The following is a 17,670-nucleotide window of genomic DNA, read 5'->3' as shown; positions in this document are numbered from 1 at the left end:
TTTTTATACATTTGCTAACATTTCTAAACCTGTTTTTGCTTTGTCATTATTGGGTATTGTGTGTAGATTGATGAGGGGGGGAAAACAATTTTAATCGATTTTAGAATAAGGTTGTAATGTAACAAAATGTGGAAAAAGTCAAGGGATCTGAATACTTTCCGAATGCACTGTATATAAGTTAGTCAGTGTCCAGTTTATTAGGTACGCCCATCAGGAATCGGGTTGGACCCCCAATTGGACCCCCAATTTTATCCAGAAGAGACTAAATTCTTCGGGGCATGGATTCTACAAAGTGTGGCGTTCAAACTTTGCCCAATTGGTATCGAGGGACCCCAACGTGTGCTAGGAAAACATTCCCCAAACTACACTGCTCAAAAAAATAAAGGGAACACTTAAACAACACCATGTAACTCCAAGTCAATCACACTTCTGTGAAATCAAACTGTCCACTTAGGAAGCAACACTGATTGACAATAAATTTCACATGCTGTTGTGCAAATGGAATAGACAACAGGTGGAAATTATAGGCAATTAGCAAGACACCCCCAATAAAGGAGTGGTTCTGAAGGTGGTGACCACAGACCACTTCTCAGTTCCTATGCTTCCTGGCTGATGTTTTGGTCACTTTTGAATGCTGGCGGTGCTTTCACTCTAGTGGTAGCATGAGACGGAGTCTACAACCCACACAAGTGGCTCAGGTAGTGCAGCTCATCCAGGATGGCACATCAATGCAAGCTGTGGCAAGAAGGTTTGCTGTGTCTGTCAGCGTAGTGTCCAGAGCATGGAGGCGCAACTTTGAGCAGGAGGAGCACTGCCAGAGCCCTGCAAAATGACCTCCAGCAGGCCACAAATGTGCATGTGTCTGCTCAAACGGTCAGAAACAGACTCCATGAGGGTGGTATGAGGGCCCGACGTCCACAGGTGGGGGTTGTGCTTACAGCCCAACACCGTGCAGGACGTTTGGCATTTGCCAGAGAACACCAAGATTGGCAAATTCGCCACTGGCGCCCTGTGCGCTTCACAGATGAAAGCAGGTTCACACTGAGCACGTGACAGAGTCTGGAGACGCCGTGGAGAACGTTCTGCTGCCTGCAACATCCTCCAGCATGACCGGTTTGGTGGTGGGTCAGTCATGGTGTGGGGTGGCATTTCTTTGGGGGGCCGCACAGCCCTCCATGTGCTCGCCAGAGGTAGCCTGACTGCCATTAGGTACTGAGATGAGATCCTCAGACCCCTTGTGAGACCATATGATGGTGCAGTTGGCCCTGGGTTCCTCCTAATGCAAGACAATGCTAGACCTCATGTGGCTGGAGTGTGTCAGCAGTTCCTGCAAGAGGAAGGCATTGATGCTATGGACTGGCCCGCCCGTTCCCCAGACCTGAATCCAATTGAGCACATCTGGGACATCATGTCTCGCTCCATCCACCAATGCCACGTTGCACCACAGACTGTCCAGGAGTTGGCGGATGCTTTAGTCCAGGTCTGGGAGGAGATGCCTCAGGAGACCATCCGCCACCTCATCAGGAGCATGCCCAGGCGTTGTAGGGAGGTCATACAGGCACGTGGAGGCCACACACACTACTGAGCCTCATTTTGACTTGTTTTAAGGACATTACATCAAAGTTGGATCAGCCTGTAGTGTGGTTTTCCACTTTAATTTTGAGTGTGACTCCAAATCCAGACCTCCATGGGTTGATAAATTTGATTTCCATTGATAATTTTTGTGTGATTTTGTTGTCAGCACATTCAACTATGTAAAGAAAAAAGTATTTAATAAGAATATTTCATTCATTCAGATCTAGGATGTGTTATTTTAGTGTTCCCTTTATTTTTTTGAGCAGTGTATATAAACAGAGTTATTTATCTAACAAACCGGAGGCATAAAACATATGACTTGCAGGAACGATCAAAACAGACTGCATTCTGCAGACTATCTGATCTATATATCAACTTCCACCCAACTGGGCATAGATCCTTATCATGGAAACTTTAGCTAATCTGTGCAGCACGTAGCTCAGGATGACCCCATGAACAAGCCACAAATTGAAGGACCTGTTCACACTCCACTCAATGGCTCTTCATCCCTCACCAGGCAGTCACTGGGCATGAATAGATGTGTGTGGTGTTTGTTTAGTGTGCAGACCTCCTCTGCCCGTCCCTTGTTACGACACACTAGGTGGACCGTCCCACCTGTAGAGCAATAAAACCCATAAGAACCCAATGTTAACCGCACAACCCTATATCAAAAACTGTGTAAACTATAATTACCTCAAAGCACCTCTTCCACCTGAGGGGGAATCAAACACTATATTGTCCCTCGTGGTTGGTATGTCAGTCTGTATGTCTATGTCTACATAAACCTTTATGAGACCTCACTTTGAGGTTTGGTGCCATCTGGACTGGGCACACTCATAACTCCACAATGAATCATTATCTAGCCTATCACCCACTAAGACTGTAAAGGAATCTTAAGGTGGACTTTATAGACATCCTGTATGGTGAAATGGTACCATACATTTATGATGGAAAACATCTATTCACTCACTGTTGTATGAATTTATCCAACTCTAGGGCAATGTTGCCTATACAGTACCTATTTTGGCTATTTTATGGGCAGTAGCTTTTCCAACGCCACTGTTGGCCCCAGTGATCACAAAAGATCTGCCACTCAGGTTCACATCCAGGTCCCCAGGATTAAAATGTTTAGCTGCTGCTTCATATCTGCTTCTGTAGAATACAAGAACAACACATCTCAACAAGGTCCTTGGCATTATGGGGATTATGGAACAGAGATAGATTACTGTTGGATACGAAATTAGCCAAAGATTATGCAAAGCACAGAGCACACACCCACCACTACCATGAAGAAAACAATACAGTTCTCTTGAGGTAGTCGACATAGTAATTGCATGACTGCTATTAAAATAAACTGTATCTTTGCTAACATCAATCTGAAAGCACAGATGGGCAGTATTTCTGTTACATGTATTTTAAATATGGATTTCAATTTCTTCTGAGTATTTAATCATTTGTATAACACTGGGTAGAACTACACTACAATGTATTTTGTAACAAGATACTTTCGAGAGCTGTAATTTGTATTTTCAAAATACAAAACACTGTTATATATCATTTTCTTTATATTGGTTCAAAATTTTGTGGCCCACTTTCACTCTACATTCGTATCAGAAGTATGATGGCACTATAGTATGATAAGAGTGTCTGCTAAATGAACTAGATATGAATATGTAAAAATGAACAATTCCAAAGCATGCTGTGTATTATTCAAATGAGCTCTGACCGAAACAAGGCAAATAATAATACCCAGTGTGCTTTGCAGTTCAATTGGGTATGTACATTTTCATATATACATTTTGGTTATTTACCAAACACTGACTTACAGTCAATGCAATCCACTAAGGTAGATAAACAACAACATATCAGATAGCAAGTGAAAAGTTTCTGGAACCGTTACTCAGAACATTGTTGCTGTTCGACCAGCTACTTCCAAACGTTTTTTAAATTACAATCTACATGTATTTTAATTAAATACATTACAAAATACATGTATTTTAATTAAATACATTACAAAATACATGTATTTCTTAGTTCATCTTTATGTCATTTTTGTGATTGTAATTATTGCCCATCCCTATCTGTAAATTAGTCTCTGTGAAGACATGAGTGTCAGTCAGAACATCTACAATTCCAACCTTCAATTTATGCACAATAGGCCTTCTACCAAATACCTATACTCACTTAATTAATGTATTCTTGAAGTCCTTTAACGAGCCAAACGGCATTTCTGTAAAATGACATCTTTAGGTAGATAGCTATTAGCTACGTTTGATTTTAGTGGAGTTAAGCTAGTGTAACATTTCATAACGACACTAGACAAGACACGCCTCTTTTTACAATAACAATGAATGACTCGTCGTCCAATTGGTGGTGAAAACACACGGTCACGTGGTGCAACACGACTCTCTCTTTACCTTGCTAAACTACTGCTAAAAATGACAAATGTGTTCATATTGGTAAGTGTTTGGTTTATAGTAAAGTAAACTCAGTAGCGAAACTAACTACCCGAATAGTTAACATCATCAACAAGCCTATAAAATGAGCACTGCTACGTGTATCTTTATAAATGGTGTTGCTTCCTCTCTTTTCAGTTGTCAGGATGGCCGAGTGGTCTAAGGCGCCAGACTCAAGGTTATACCTTCCATAGTAATGGGGTTTCTGGTCTCCGAATGGAGGCGTGGGTTCAAATCCCACTTCTGACATACTTTTTGTGGGTAGATGAAATTAGTAAAAATAGCAACAACGAAAATGTATCACAACCCTTCAGAGCAAAGCAACGCCGGTAAAGTGCCATATCTTGTATAATGTTCAGCCACTGACAATGCATAGCCATAAATCCTACATTTCACAAGAAAAGTTATGTATAATTTCCATTGCGCAAATTGTTAACGCTAGCTGTGAGATGTTTGCAATATCAACAGTAACGTTATCTAGCTATTTCATAACAAAATGCGAACTAGCTAGATTTGCTAACAAAATGGAAATTGCCAACTAACGATATTATACATTTCACGATATCATATTTTTTTTATTATGAATTAATTGAAAATTATGGTACCTAGCTACATTACCCGATCATATGAAGAAAGGCTCTTTTTTGTCACTACTACCTAGAGTTGTCAGGATGGCCGAGCGGTCTAAGGCGCCAGACTCAAGGTGAAAATCCTTCCTGGAAAGGGCATTCTGGTCTCCGAATGGAGGCGTGGGTTCGAATCCCACTTCTGACATTGGTTTTGGCGCTTTCATTTTTTAATATAGGCTAGTTGGTGAGTATAGAAATACACATGTCTTATTGTGAATTGTGAAAGTTAGTTAGTAGTAGTAGACTACTAATTGTTTATGTGGAATTAGAATGTGAAGTGATTCACTCAAATTTCCAATAGATGTCACTGTGTTCCCATGTTTGGGTGATACCAAGCAGCAGATAGAGCACCCTATTTCTAAAATTCTAAGAAACGTGAATACAGGTTAAAACAATCCTACAGTAGTTTGATTTAAACAACCTGTTCTGGTATTAGATCTATACAGCATTTTCTCTTCCGCCCATGATGGCTTTTGGCAGGATGGGGAGAGTCTGTACCTGACTCAGTACCTGCTTCTTTCATTTGACATGCTTAGGGAATTAAAATGTAAATTGTCTATTTACTGGGCTCTACTTCAGTTCCACAGCCTATACAGGGGAGGTGCTGGGAGGGAGCAACCTCCCTCCGCCTGGGCAGGAGACAGAATTGTGAGGAAAATTGATATACAGACTGTTATTCTAGATTGATTCACATTGAAATAAAGAGAACAAATGTACTTTACAGAGAGCAGAGAGGAGTAATACCATGACTCAATGAGAACCATGTTCAATTTGTGCACACGCCCATCCCATGTAGGATTAGTCATAATCAGTGAAGTCAGTGTGACACCAAAATCTTGTCGGGCTGTATCCCCGCCTGGTTTGTCAACTGCATCGAATGCAACCACAGGACTCTCCAGAGGGTGGTGCGGTCTGCCCAATGCATCACCGGGGGCATACTGCCTGCCCTCCAGGACATCTACAGCACCCAATGTCACAGGAAGGTCAAGAAAATCATAAAGGACCTCAGCCACCCGAGCCACGGCCTGTTCACCCCGCTACCATCCAAAAGGCGAGGTCAGTACAGGTGCATCAAAGCTGAGACCGAGAGACTGAAAAACAGCTTCTGTCTCAAGGCCATCAGATGGTTAAATAGTCACCACTAGCTGGCACCCTGCCCTGAACTTTAGTCACTGTCCCTTACTGGCTACCACCCGGTTACTCTACCACACACCTTAGAGGCTGCTGCCCTATGTACAGTACATAGTTATGGACAACTGGTAACTTTAATAATGGAACACTAGTCATTTTAATAATGTTTTCATACTGTTTAGCATACTTCATATGGATATACTGTATTCTAGTCAAGGCCATCCTATTTAACTATTGCTGTACATATACTATTCTATCCTTTGTATTGTTCAGATATTCTACATATTCTATCCATATACTTTCCATAATATCTATACATCCCATCACATACAGTGCATTCAGTATTCAGACCCATTCCCTTTTTCCATATTTTGTTACGTTCCACCTTATTCTAAAATGTATTAAATACATTTTTTTCCTCATCAATCTACACACAATAGCCCATAATGATAAAGCGAAAACCAGTTTTTAGAAATGTTTGCAAATTTATAAAAAACAGAAATACCTTATTTACATGTGTAATCAGACCCTTTTCTATGAGACTCGAAATTGAGCTCAGGTGCATCCTGTTTCCATTGATCATCCTTGAGATGTTTCTACAACTTCATTGGAGTCCACCTGGGGTAAATTGAATTGATTGGACATGATTTGGAAAGGCACACACCTGTCCATATAAGGTCACACAGTTGACAATGCATGTCAGAGCAAAAACCAAACCACGAGGTCAAAGGTATTGTCTGTAGAGCTCCAAGACAGGATTGTGTTGAGGCACAGATCTGGGGAAGGGTACCAAAACATTTCTGCAGCATTGAAGGTCCCCAAGAACACAGTGGCCTCCATCATTCTTAAATGGAAGAAGTTTAGAACCACCAAAACTCTTCCTAGAGCTGGCCGCCCGGCCAAACTGACCAATCAGGGGAGAAGGGCCTTGGTCATGGAGGTGACAAAGAGCCCGATGGTCACTCTGAGAGAGCTCTAGAGTTCCTCTGTGGAGATGGGAGAACCTTCCAGAAAGACAACCATCTCTGCAGCACTACACCAATCAGGCCTTTATGGTAGAGTGGCCAGACAGAAGCCATTCCTCAGTAAAAAGACACATGACAGCCAGCTTTACCAAAAGTTTACCAAAAGGCACCTAAAGACTCTCAGTCCATGAGAAACAAGATTCTCTGGTCTGATGAAACCAAGATTGAACTCTTTAGCCTGAATGCAGTGTCATGTCTGGAGAAAACCCTGCACCATCCCTACGGTGAAGTATGGTGGTGGCAGCATCATGCTGTGGGGATGTTTTTCAAGGGCAGAGACTGGGAAACTTGTCAGGATCGAGGGAAAGATGAACGGAGCAAAGTACAGAGAGATCGTTAATGAAAACCTGCTCCAGAGCGCTCAGGGCCTCAAACTGGGGCAAAGGTTCACCTTCCAACAGGACAACAACCTTAAGCACACAGCCAAAACAATGCAGGGGTGGCTTTGGGACAAGTCTCTGAATGTCCTTGAGTGGCCCAGCCAGAGCCCGGACGTCAACCCGATCGAACATCTCTGGAGAGACCTGAAAAAAGCTGTGAGGCAACGCTCCCCATCCAACCGGACAGAAATTGAGAGGTTCAGCAGAGAAGAATGAGAGAAACCAAATACAGGTGTGCCAAGCTTGTAGCGTCATATCATACCCAAGAAGACTCAAGGCTGTAGTTGCTGCCAAAGGTGCATCAACAAAGTACTGAGTAAAGGGTCTGAATACTTATGTAAATGTGATATTTATTTGTATACATTTGCAAAAATGTCTAAACCTTTTTGCTTTGTCATTATAGGTATTGTGTGTCGATTGACGAGGAGAAAAACAAATTAATTAATTTTAGAATAAGACTGTAACCTAACAAAATTTGGAAAAAGTCAAGGGGTCTGAATAATTTCTGAAGGCATTGTATCATACCAGTTTAAAGTTTGGACACACCTACTCATTCAAGGGTTTTTCTTTATTTTTACTATTTTCTACATTTAACCCATTCTACATTTATTTCCTTCTTAATGCGTTGGAGCCAATCAGTTGTGTTGTGACAAGGTAGGAGTGGTTAACAGAAGATAGCCCTATTTGGTAAAAGACAAAGTCCATATTATGGCAAGAACCACTCAAATTGTCAGATCGCAGTTGCAAATGAGAACTTGTTCTCAACTAGCCTACCTGGTTAAATAAAGATGAAATAAAATAAAATAAGCAAAGAGAAACGACAGTCCATCATTACTTTAAGACATAAAGGTCAGTCAGTACGGAAAATTTCAAGACCTTTGAAAGTTTCTTCAAGTGCAGTCGTAAAAACCATCAAACGCTATGATGAAACTGGCTCTCATGAGGACCACCACAGGAAAGGAAGACCCAGAGTTACCTCTGCTGCAGAGGATAAGTTCATTAAAGTTACCAGCCTTGGAAATTGCATCCCAAATAAATGCTTCACAGAGTTCAAGTAACAGACCCATCTCAACATCAACTGTTAAGGGTAGACTGCGTGAATCAGGCCTTCATGGTTGAATTGCTGCAAAGAAACCACTACTAAAGGACACCAAAAATAAGAAGAGACTTGCTTGGGCCAAGAAACACGAGTAATGGACATGAGACCGGTGCCAATATGGTCTGATGAGTCCAAATGTTATATTTTTGGTTCCAACCGCCGTGTCTTTGTGAGATGCGGAGTAGGTGAACGGATTTTCTCCGCATGTGTGGTTCCCATCATGAAGCATAGAGAAGGATGGTGTGGGGGTGCTTTGTGATGGTGTGGGGATGCTTTGCTGGTGACACTGTCGGTAATTTATTTAGAAATCAAGGCACATTTAACCAGCATGGTGTCATGACTTTACTTTCATTAATCTGATGACTTGTTTATTTATTCAACTAAATATGTTTAATTGTTACCCGATTAAATTAATCATGTAACAATTAACTCATTAGGATTTGGGGCACCACGGAAGAAGTTACCATCTCCCGAATTAAACTCTCAAAGTCTTTACCTATCACATCCATAAAACAGTCAACGTATTAATCATTACCTCTTATCATGTCATCATTCTGAACAGTCTGCAAAAAAAACAGCCTTACTCATGATTCAGTACTACACCAATTGGTTTAATTATTTATTTACTAGCTAACTAAATAATAACACAGAATAAACATACACACTTACTACATGAGACAAATGTCCCTAGCGGACTGACACAATATGGCTTTTTACGTAATGACATAGAGAGAGAGAGAGAGAGAGAGAGAGAGAGAGAGACATCATGGATACATTTTAGAACTATTCTCACATTAATGTCACAACTCTCCTGTGAGGATACGAAGGATCAGGTTACAGTGAGTCCGCTCTACAGTGCTCTCGCTTTCTCCCCTGCAGAGGGCGAGAGGGGTGAAGTTGGTCATTTTATGAAGGTCGTAAATACCTTGTAGAAACTCTGCAGGATGGTTGGGAAAGAAACCTTTTGTTACAAGGAGACTCCTCCTGCCAAAACTACAACATCAAAAGGTTGAATAATGAAACAATATTTCTGTAATCTAACAGTTGGAATGGTCCGCGGGTACTTAAAGAACAATTATGTCAGATCAGTTGTTGTTTTGGGATCTCATTAAGGACGGTATAACAACATAACTGAATCTCTGAATGTGTATATTTCCCATTTATCAGGTTTACATCCAAATGTTGTGGAATTTATAGGATTAAATACGAAACTATTTGTGAGAAGATGAAATGTGATCTTGGCCTTCTAAATGAGAAACTGTTTTTTCATGTAAAGTTTATCCAGTCAGTAACCATGCCCACGTGAGCACAGACTTTATGCCAAACATAATGGAACGCTCTTTTTCCCCAAGTTTTTTAAAGGACCCACTGAAGAATTCTCTATAGACCAGTTACATGCAGCGCCTGTCACGTTCCTGACATGGTTTCCCTTGTCTTGTATTTATTTAGTATGGTCAGGGCGTGAGTTGGGTGGGAAATAGACAATCGTTACAGCGCCTGCTGAATACGTTACAAATGGTTAAGAAAACTACAAGATCAGACCAAGCAGGCGGACGGTGTTGAACCGGATGTCACGAATGGTCAGACTCTATGAGACCAGAAAAACATGGAGCGTGGCTGCATGTTGAAATGATTAGAAACTCTGAAAGAAGATGACTACACAGGAACATTCAGTCTGCAGCTGTTTAAGTACTTTAGTCTAGTAAACTCTGCCGAGAGTGGTACGTTGTGGTACGTTGAAAGATCCATTCTAACGAACACTTCCTCTTGAAGATCCATTCTCACAGACACTCCAAAACCAAGAAGCTACGACTACAAAAGACATGGTGATCTCTGGTGGACAACCAGAGACTTACACAACCAGAGACTTTCTGTCGATTACTCCCCGTAGATGGATTGAGTGTTTTCAACAGAGAGACAGCAAAGACATACACGCGTAAATATATACATTGCAATTATTTCGAATGCACGGCCGTTCATGTGCAAAGTATTCACATTTCCATGAGCATAGTTATCAGCTATATGTATGTTAGTGGAATTCCTTTCCCTCTCCCTTTCCCTCTCTTTTGAATCTGCCATTTGTGTAACAAGCCAAAATATTGGTTTAGTCCACTAGGGACTTTTCATTGCATCATGTTAGTAATCAATGTGTAAGCTATCCTATTTGTGTGTTTATGTAATTCTGTGTGATTATTTAGTTTAGTTAGTAAATAAATAATGAAGCCAATTTGTGTATCGCTGATTCATCATTTATGCTAGGGTTCGTGCAGATATCCAAGAGTTTTGTGACTGTGACTGATGTAAAATATATTTATATCTTTAGAGTATAGTCGGGCGATAGTAACTCGTTAAATAACTTTTCCTGTGGTTCCCCAGATTACTACTTAATTATTTGTTATATGATTAATTTAATTGCGTAATAATTGAACGTGGTATGTAATTATTTTATAAAATAACAGTCAAACACATTAATGATAGTCAAGACACAACATTAATCATATAGTTTGCACACAAACCACCGCCCGTTCATTAATCATTAATGCATTTACGTGTGAGTTCTTTTGTTCGCTGTTTATTTCTGTCGCTGATTGTCCGGAAGGGTCTGGACCCGTCTCTTCTGCTGTTGTTCAGTCTGGAAGAGAGCAAGCTATGTCGATGTTCCCATTGGTGATGAGCGTAGCAGGATAGTCTCACTTAAATTCACTTTTCTCGATATCTGACTTAGGACAGCTAATCAGCCGTACCAGTGATTGCCTGGAGGATGAGCTTCTCGCCTACACCTCGTGTTGATTATTCAAGATTCAGCATTTAAACCACTTTAGACGTGGGCTGCAACTCCTCTTCTTTCCTGGTCTACAATGTTCATTCTTAGCCAGTCCTTTTAAGCACTCTGGTAGAAAAGGACAGTTCCATCAGGCTGACACGCTCTTCTGACCTCACTCGGGGTGTGGCTACTTAATGTGAAAGGATATGATTGGAAGTTATCTCTTTGTCTCCTAAAATCACATTCCTATCTTAACAAAAATACTTCCATTATTTTTCATATCATATGCACAACTTATTGGATAGAAACTTGACAGATAAAGGGTATATACTTTCCAAGTAACAGTATTTTGTCCATACATTTTTTTATGACATCACAAAATGAAAACCAATATGACATCAGCTTTCTACAGCTCCCCACTGACCATTCCCCACATTCTTATGTTAGAATTATTGTTCCGGGCCTCCTGAGTGGCACAGTGGTCTAAGGCAATGCATCACTGTGTTAGCTGTGTCACTAGAGATTCTGGATTCGAGTCCAGGCTCTGTCGCAGCCGGCCGTGACCAGGAGACCGATGGGGCGGCGCACAATTGGCCCAGTGTCGTCCGGGTTCGCGGAGGATTTGGACGGCAGGGATGTCCTTGTCCCATCGTGGACTAGTGACTCCTGTGGCGGGCAGGGCGCAGTGGACGCTGACACGGTCGTCAGGTGTACGGTGTTTCCTCCGAGACATTGGTGCAGCTGGCTTCCGGGTTAAGTGGGCATTGTGTCAAGAAGCAGTGCGGCTTAGTTTGGTTGTGTTTTGGGGGATGGATGGCTCTCGACCTTCGCCTCTCCCGAGGCCGTACGGGAGTTGCATCGATGAGACAAGACTGTAACTACCAATTGGATACCACAAAATTAGGGAGAAAAAGGGGAAGGAAAAAAAATATATATATAATATATATAATAAAGTAATAAATAAATCATTATTGTTCCAGTATTCACATTTGACCGTGTTAAAATTTAGTCAGGAAAAGTCTGTTAACAAAGAACATTCCTTGGGTTAAATACTGGAGGGGGGAAAGAAAGCATCCTTCTCCTGTAATTTACAACAGGGTGTGAACTGTTGACCATCCAGCAGCTCCATCCCCTTCTGTGGGAGAGAGAGAGACCTTGTTACTGTCAACCCCCGCCAGTCGGATCTGACCCATTCTGATCCTCACAGGTCAGTCATGACAGTGGCTACCACAGCATTCTGCACCGATACACCATCCCATCTGGTTTGCGCTTAGTGGGACTATCATTTGTTTTTCAACAAGACAATGACCCAACACACCTCCAGGCTGTGTAAGGGCTATTTGACCAAGAAGGAGAATGATTGAGTGCTGTATCAGATGACCTGGCCTCCACAATCACCCGAGCTCAATCCAATTGAGATAGTTTGGGATGAGTTGGACCGCAGAGTGAAGGAAAAGCAGCAAACAAGTGCTCAGCATATGTGGGAACTCCTTCAAGACTGTTGGAAAAGCATTCTAGGTGAAGAGGTATGAGAGAATGCCAAGTGTACAAAGCTGTCCTCAAGGCAAAGGGTGGCTACTTTGAAGAATCTAAAATATATTTTGATTTGTTTAACACTTTTTTGGTTACTACATGATTCCATGTGTGTTATTTCATAGTTTTGATGTCTTCACTATTACTCTACAATGTAGAAAATATAAAAATAAAGAAAAACCCTTGAATGAGTAGGTGTGTCCAAATTTTTTACTTGTACATATATGACTGTATATATATATATTTATTTATACTCAGGACTCCGACATTGCTTGTCCTAATATTTCTATATTTCCTAATTCCATTGTTTAACTTTTTTAGATTTGTGTGTAACGTTGTATATTGTTAGATATTACTGCACTGTTGGAGCTAGGAACACATGCATTTTGCTACATCCGCAGTAACATCTGCCAAATATGTGTATGTGAGCAATAACATTTGATTTGATTTGATTGTAAATAACTCTGTTAAAATGGGCCTTTGATTTGTGTGTTTGACAGCAGGGGGGGCATTTTGTTGTGATTCTCACTTCCTGCAGCTAGGTCCTGATGCTCTGATGGTTGTTTCAGCTCCTGTCTGGGAAACTACTGTTTCCTGAAGCCACACACTAACTGCTGTGCAAGGCCCTCCGCAGAGCACAGCATTATGGGAGAACGCAGGGAACTTAGTATGGACATGAGGGGGTGGATACAAGACTCAAGATGAAATCAGTAGGGCGATTTGGAAAGCCATAGTCAGTCAATCAACAATATAATAATACTTGTAGGAAAGGTTTTCATCATTAGCTCACAATCTGTGGATACCTTGGGAATAGAAGGGTTCAAAATACATGTAAAACATCACAGCACGGCTGAAAAATATACTACATGACCAACAGTATGTGGACACCTGTTTATCGAACACCTCATTCCAAAATCATGGGTATTATTAATATGGAATTGTTCCCTCCTTTTCTGCTATAACAGCCTCCACTCTTCTGGGAAGGCTTTCCACTAGATGTTGGAACATTTCTGCGGGGACTTGCTTCCATTCTGCCAGAAGGGCATTAGTGAGGTCGGGCACTGATGTTGGGCGATTAGGCCTGCCTCACAGTCGGCATTCCAATTCATCCCGAAGATGTTCGATGGGGTTAAGGTCGGCTCTGTGCAGGCCAGTAAAGTTCTTCCACACCAATCTCAACAAACCATTTCTGTATGGACCTCGCTTTGTACACGGGGGCATTGTTAAAGGGCCTTCCCCAAACTGTTGCCAGAAAGTCGGAAGCACAGAATTGTCGAGAATGTCATTGTATGCTGGAGCGTTAATATTTCCCTTCACTGGAAGTAAGGGGCCTATCCTGAACCATGAAAAACAGCCCCAGACCATTATTCCTCCTTGATAAGGGAATTATATGCTTAATGGTAATGATTAAAATATTCCACCCTGAAACCATATAATTGTATGAAATTTATTAGAATCATAAAACTATAATCTGATGATGTGTGTAGTTTTAGTCAGAATTAGAACAAGGACCGTTTGTTCCTTTTTAGTATGTAAGCAGGGTGCAAGTGTGAAACAAATGATAAGAGGAGCTATCGACAGACAAGTTGTACTACTGTGTTCCTAACAGGACATTCTGTCTCCACCTGTGGAGGGGAGAAACTGTTAGTCTTGCAGAAAATTATGAAACATGTTGCAGATTAAAGAAACAATGTATCTGTTTAGTGGAAAAACACAGACTGTCTGAGAAAGGCGTAGCTTAAGATTTGAACTTGTTTGTTTGTGTTATAAAGACTGTGTTTGCATTCTTGACCTTAGAACGTTCTCATGAATAAACTGTACTAACCTTTTGCATAAACTGAGTCTTTGCCTAATTATTATTAAACACATGGTCTTACAAACCTTGGGGATTGGTCAAAGCTATTGATTGTTAGTTATTATCATTGTGATTGAAAATTCTCATGACACTCCTCCACCAAACTTTACAGTTGGCACTATGCATTCGGGCAGGTCGAACCCAGATTCGTTTGTTGATCTGCCAGATGGTGAAGCGGGACTCATCACTCCAGAGAATGCGTTTCCACTGCAGCCAGCTGATTCTTAGCATTGTGCATGGAGATCTTAGGCTTGTGTGCTGTCACGCCCTGACCTTAGAGAGCTTTTTATGTCTCTATTTTGGGTTTAGTCAGGGTGTGATTTGGGTGGGCATTCTATGTTCTATTTTCTATGTTTTTGTATTTCTTTGTTTTGACCGGGTATGGTTCTCAATCAGGGACAGCTGTCTATCGTTGTCTCTGATTGGGAACCATACTTAGGTAGACCTTTTCCCTCCTTTCTGTGTGGGAAGTTGACTTGTGTTTGTGGCACTTAGCCCTTGTGAGCTTCACGGTTGTTTTCTTCGTTTGTTGTTTTGTTGGCGTCATTTTCTATAATAAAAGGATCATGTACGCTCACCACACTGTGCTTTGGTCCACTTCCTTTGACGGCCGTGACATGTGCGGCTGCTCGGCCATGGAAATCCATTACATGAAGCTCCCGACGAACAGTTCTTGTGCTGAAATTGCTTATAGAGGCAGTTTGGAACTTGTTGCAACCGAGGACATACGATTTTATGCGCTATGCGCTTCAGCACTCGGCAGTCCCGTTCTGTGAGCTTCTGTGGCCTACCACTTTGTAGCTGAGCCCTTGTTACTCCTAGACATTTCCACTTCACAATAACAACACTTACAGTTGACCGGGGCAGTTCTAGCAGAGCATAAATTTAACAAACTAACTTGTTGGAAAGGTGGTATCCTATGACGGTGCCACATTGAACGTCACTGAGCTCTTCAGTAAGGCCATTATATTGCCAATTTTTGTCTATGGAGATTGCATGGATGTGTGCTTGATTTTATACACCTGTCAGCAGTTAGTGTGGCTGAAATAGCCGAATCCACTATTTTGAAGGGGTGTCCACATACTTTTGTTGATAGTCGTGGCCAAACGTTTTGAGAATGACACAAATATTAATTTTCACAAAGTTTGCTGCTTCAGTGTCTTTAGATATTTTTGTCAGATGTTTCTATGGAATCTTTTTCAAGACCTCTGCAATCCGCTCTGGCATGCTGTCAATTAACTTCTGGGCCACATCCTGACTGATGGCAGCCCATTCTTGCATAATCAATGCTTGGAGTTTGTCAGAATTTGTGAGTTTTTGTTTGTCCACCCGCCTCTTGAGGATTGACCACAAGTTCTCAATGGGATTAAGGTCTGGGGAGTTTCCTGGCCATGGACCCAAAATATCGATGTTTTGTTCCCCGAGCCACTTAGTTATCACTTTTGCCTTATGGCAAGGTGCTCCATCATGCTGGAAAAGGCATTGTTCATCACCAAACTGTTTCTGGATGGTTGGGAGAAGTTGCTCTCGGAGGATGTGTTGGTACCATTCTTTATTAATGGCTGTGTTCTTAGGCAAAATTGTGAGTGAGCACACTCCCTTGGCTGAGAAGCAACCCTACACATGAATGGTCTCAGGATGCTTTACTGTTTTCTGGCATGACACAGGACTGATGGTAGCCCTCACCTTGTCTTCTCCGGACAAGCTTTTTTCCGGATGCCCCAAACAATCGGAAAGGGGATTCATCAGAGAAAATTACTTTACCCCAGTCTTCAGCAGTCCAATCCCTGTACCTTTTGCAGAATATCAGTCTGTCCCTGATATTTTTCCTGGAGAGAAGTGGCTTCTTTGCTGCCCTTCTTGACACCAGGCCATCCTTCAAAAGTCTTTGCCTCACTGGGCGTGCAGATGCACTCACACCTGCCTCCTGCCATTCCTGAGCAAGCTCTGTACTGGTGGTGCCCTGATCCCGCAGCTGAATCAACTTTAGGAGACGGTCCTGGCGCTTGCTGGACTTTCTTGGGCACCCTGGAGCCTTCTTCACAACAATTGAACCGCTCTCCCTGAAGTTCTTGATGATCCGATAAGTGGTGCAATCCTACTGGCAGCAATATCCTTGCCTGTGAAACCCTTTTTGTGCAAAGCATTGATGACGGCACGTGTTTCCTTGCAGGTAACCGTGATTGACAGAGGAAGAACAATGATTCCAAGCACCACCCTCCTTTTGAACCTTTCAGTCTGTTATTCGAACTCAATCATCATAACAGAGTGATCTCCAGCCTTGTCCTCGTCAACACTCACATCTGTGTTAACGAGAGAATCACTGACATGATGTCAGCTGGTCCTTTTGTGGCAGGCCTGAAATGCAGTGGAAATGTTTTTGGGGGATTCAGTTCATTTGCATGGCAAAGAGGGACTTTGCAATTAATTGCAATTCATCTGATCACTCTTCATAACATTCTGGAGTATATGCAAATTGCCATCATACAAACTGAGGCAGCAGACTTTGTGAAAATTAATATTTGTGTCATTCTCAAAACTTTTGGCCACGACTGTATATATATATGTATGTCACGTGAATGCTGTATATAAAAGTACCATGTATGTAGTATGTAACATTTTATGTGTAAAATGTATGTAGCGTATACGTAACAAAAAAGTTATTTTTGTCCTCTGAAGATGGGGTTGGTGGATGGGTTAATAAAATAAATAATAATTTAAAAAAAGACAAGATGAATAGGAATGCTATTTTAGGCTGTTGTATGATGACTATGAGGAATATTATCATGGTTAATCAGATGTGTGATGGGTTTGTAACTGTTTGTTTGTTTTGACTTTTAAAGGACATGTTAGTGCTCCTGGTTATTTATCTATTGTCTGCCCCATAATATAGTACATCCCCATCACATAATACAAACATGTGATATGAACCACATTAACTCAGAGAACACTCTTCTCTCACATGGTCCCACTGACACATCCTTCTCTGTCATGGCTTTGTTTCCCACACCCCTAAATGGCTTCCTCTCCACATCCTCTATGACCACATATCTGATATGACTGGGTTGGTTGGTTGACTTTGCATAATTTTACTACACATAAATAACAATAGTTAATAAGAGAAGTTGACAATGAAAAAAATTCATACAAGAGTATTACATTTAAAAAAAAATCTTGCCTATCTTAATTTCAACTTTAATAACCCCTCTTCCATCCCACTTCA

At 41.5% G+C, this 17,670-nt stretch overlaps 2 non-coding genes across 2 annotated transcripts; both read left to right on the top strand.

Annotated features, from left to right (window-relative positions):
* The first annotated feature begins 4,171 nt into the window (after positions 1 to 4,171).
* Positions 4,172 to 4,280, top strand: trnal-caa. Its single transcript has 2 exons — positions 4,172 to 4,209; positions 4,235 to 4,280. It is a non-coding gene; the product is annotated as a tRNA-Leu (tRNA).
* Positions 4,281 to 4,696: 416 nt separating this feature from the next.
* Positions 4,697 to 4,805, top strand: trnal-caa. Its single transcript has 2 exons — positions 4,697 to 4,734; positions 4,760 to 4,805. It is a non-coding gene; the product is annotated as a tRNA-Leu (tRNA).
* The last annotated feature ends 12,865 nt before the right edge of the window (positions 4,806 to 17,670 follow it).

This window comes from Salvelinus namaycush, chromosome 19 (assembly GCF_016432855.1).
Source record: "Salvelinus namaycush isolate Seneca chromosome 19, SaNama_1.0, whole genome shotgun sequence".
NCBI classification, from domain to species: domain Eukaryota; kingdom Metazoa; phylum Chordata; class Actinopteri; order Salmoniformes; family Salmonidae; genus Salvelinus; species Salvelinus namaycush.
This window is presented reverse-complemented; position numbering and strand designations above follow the sequence as displayed.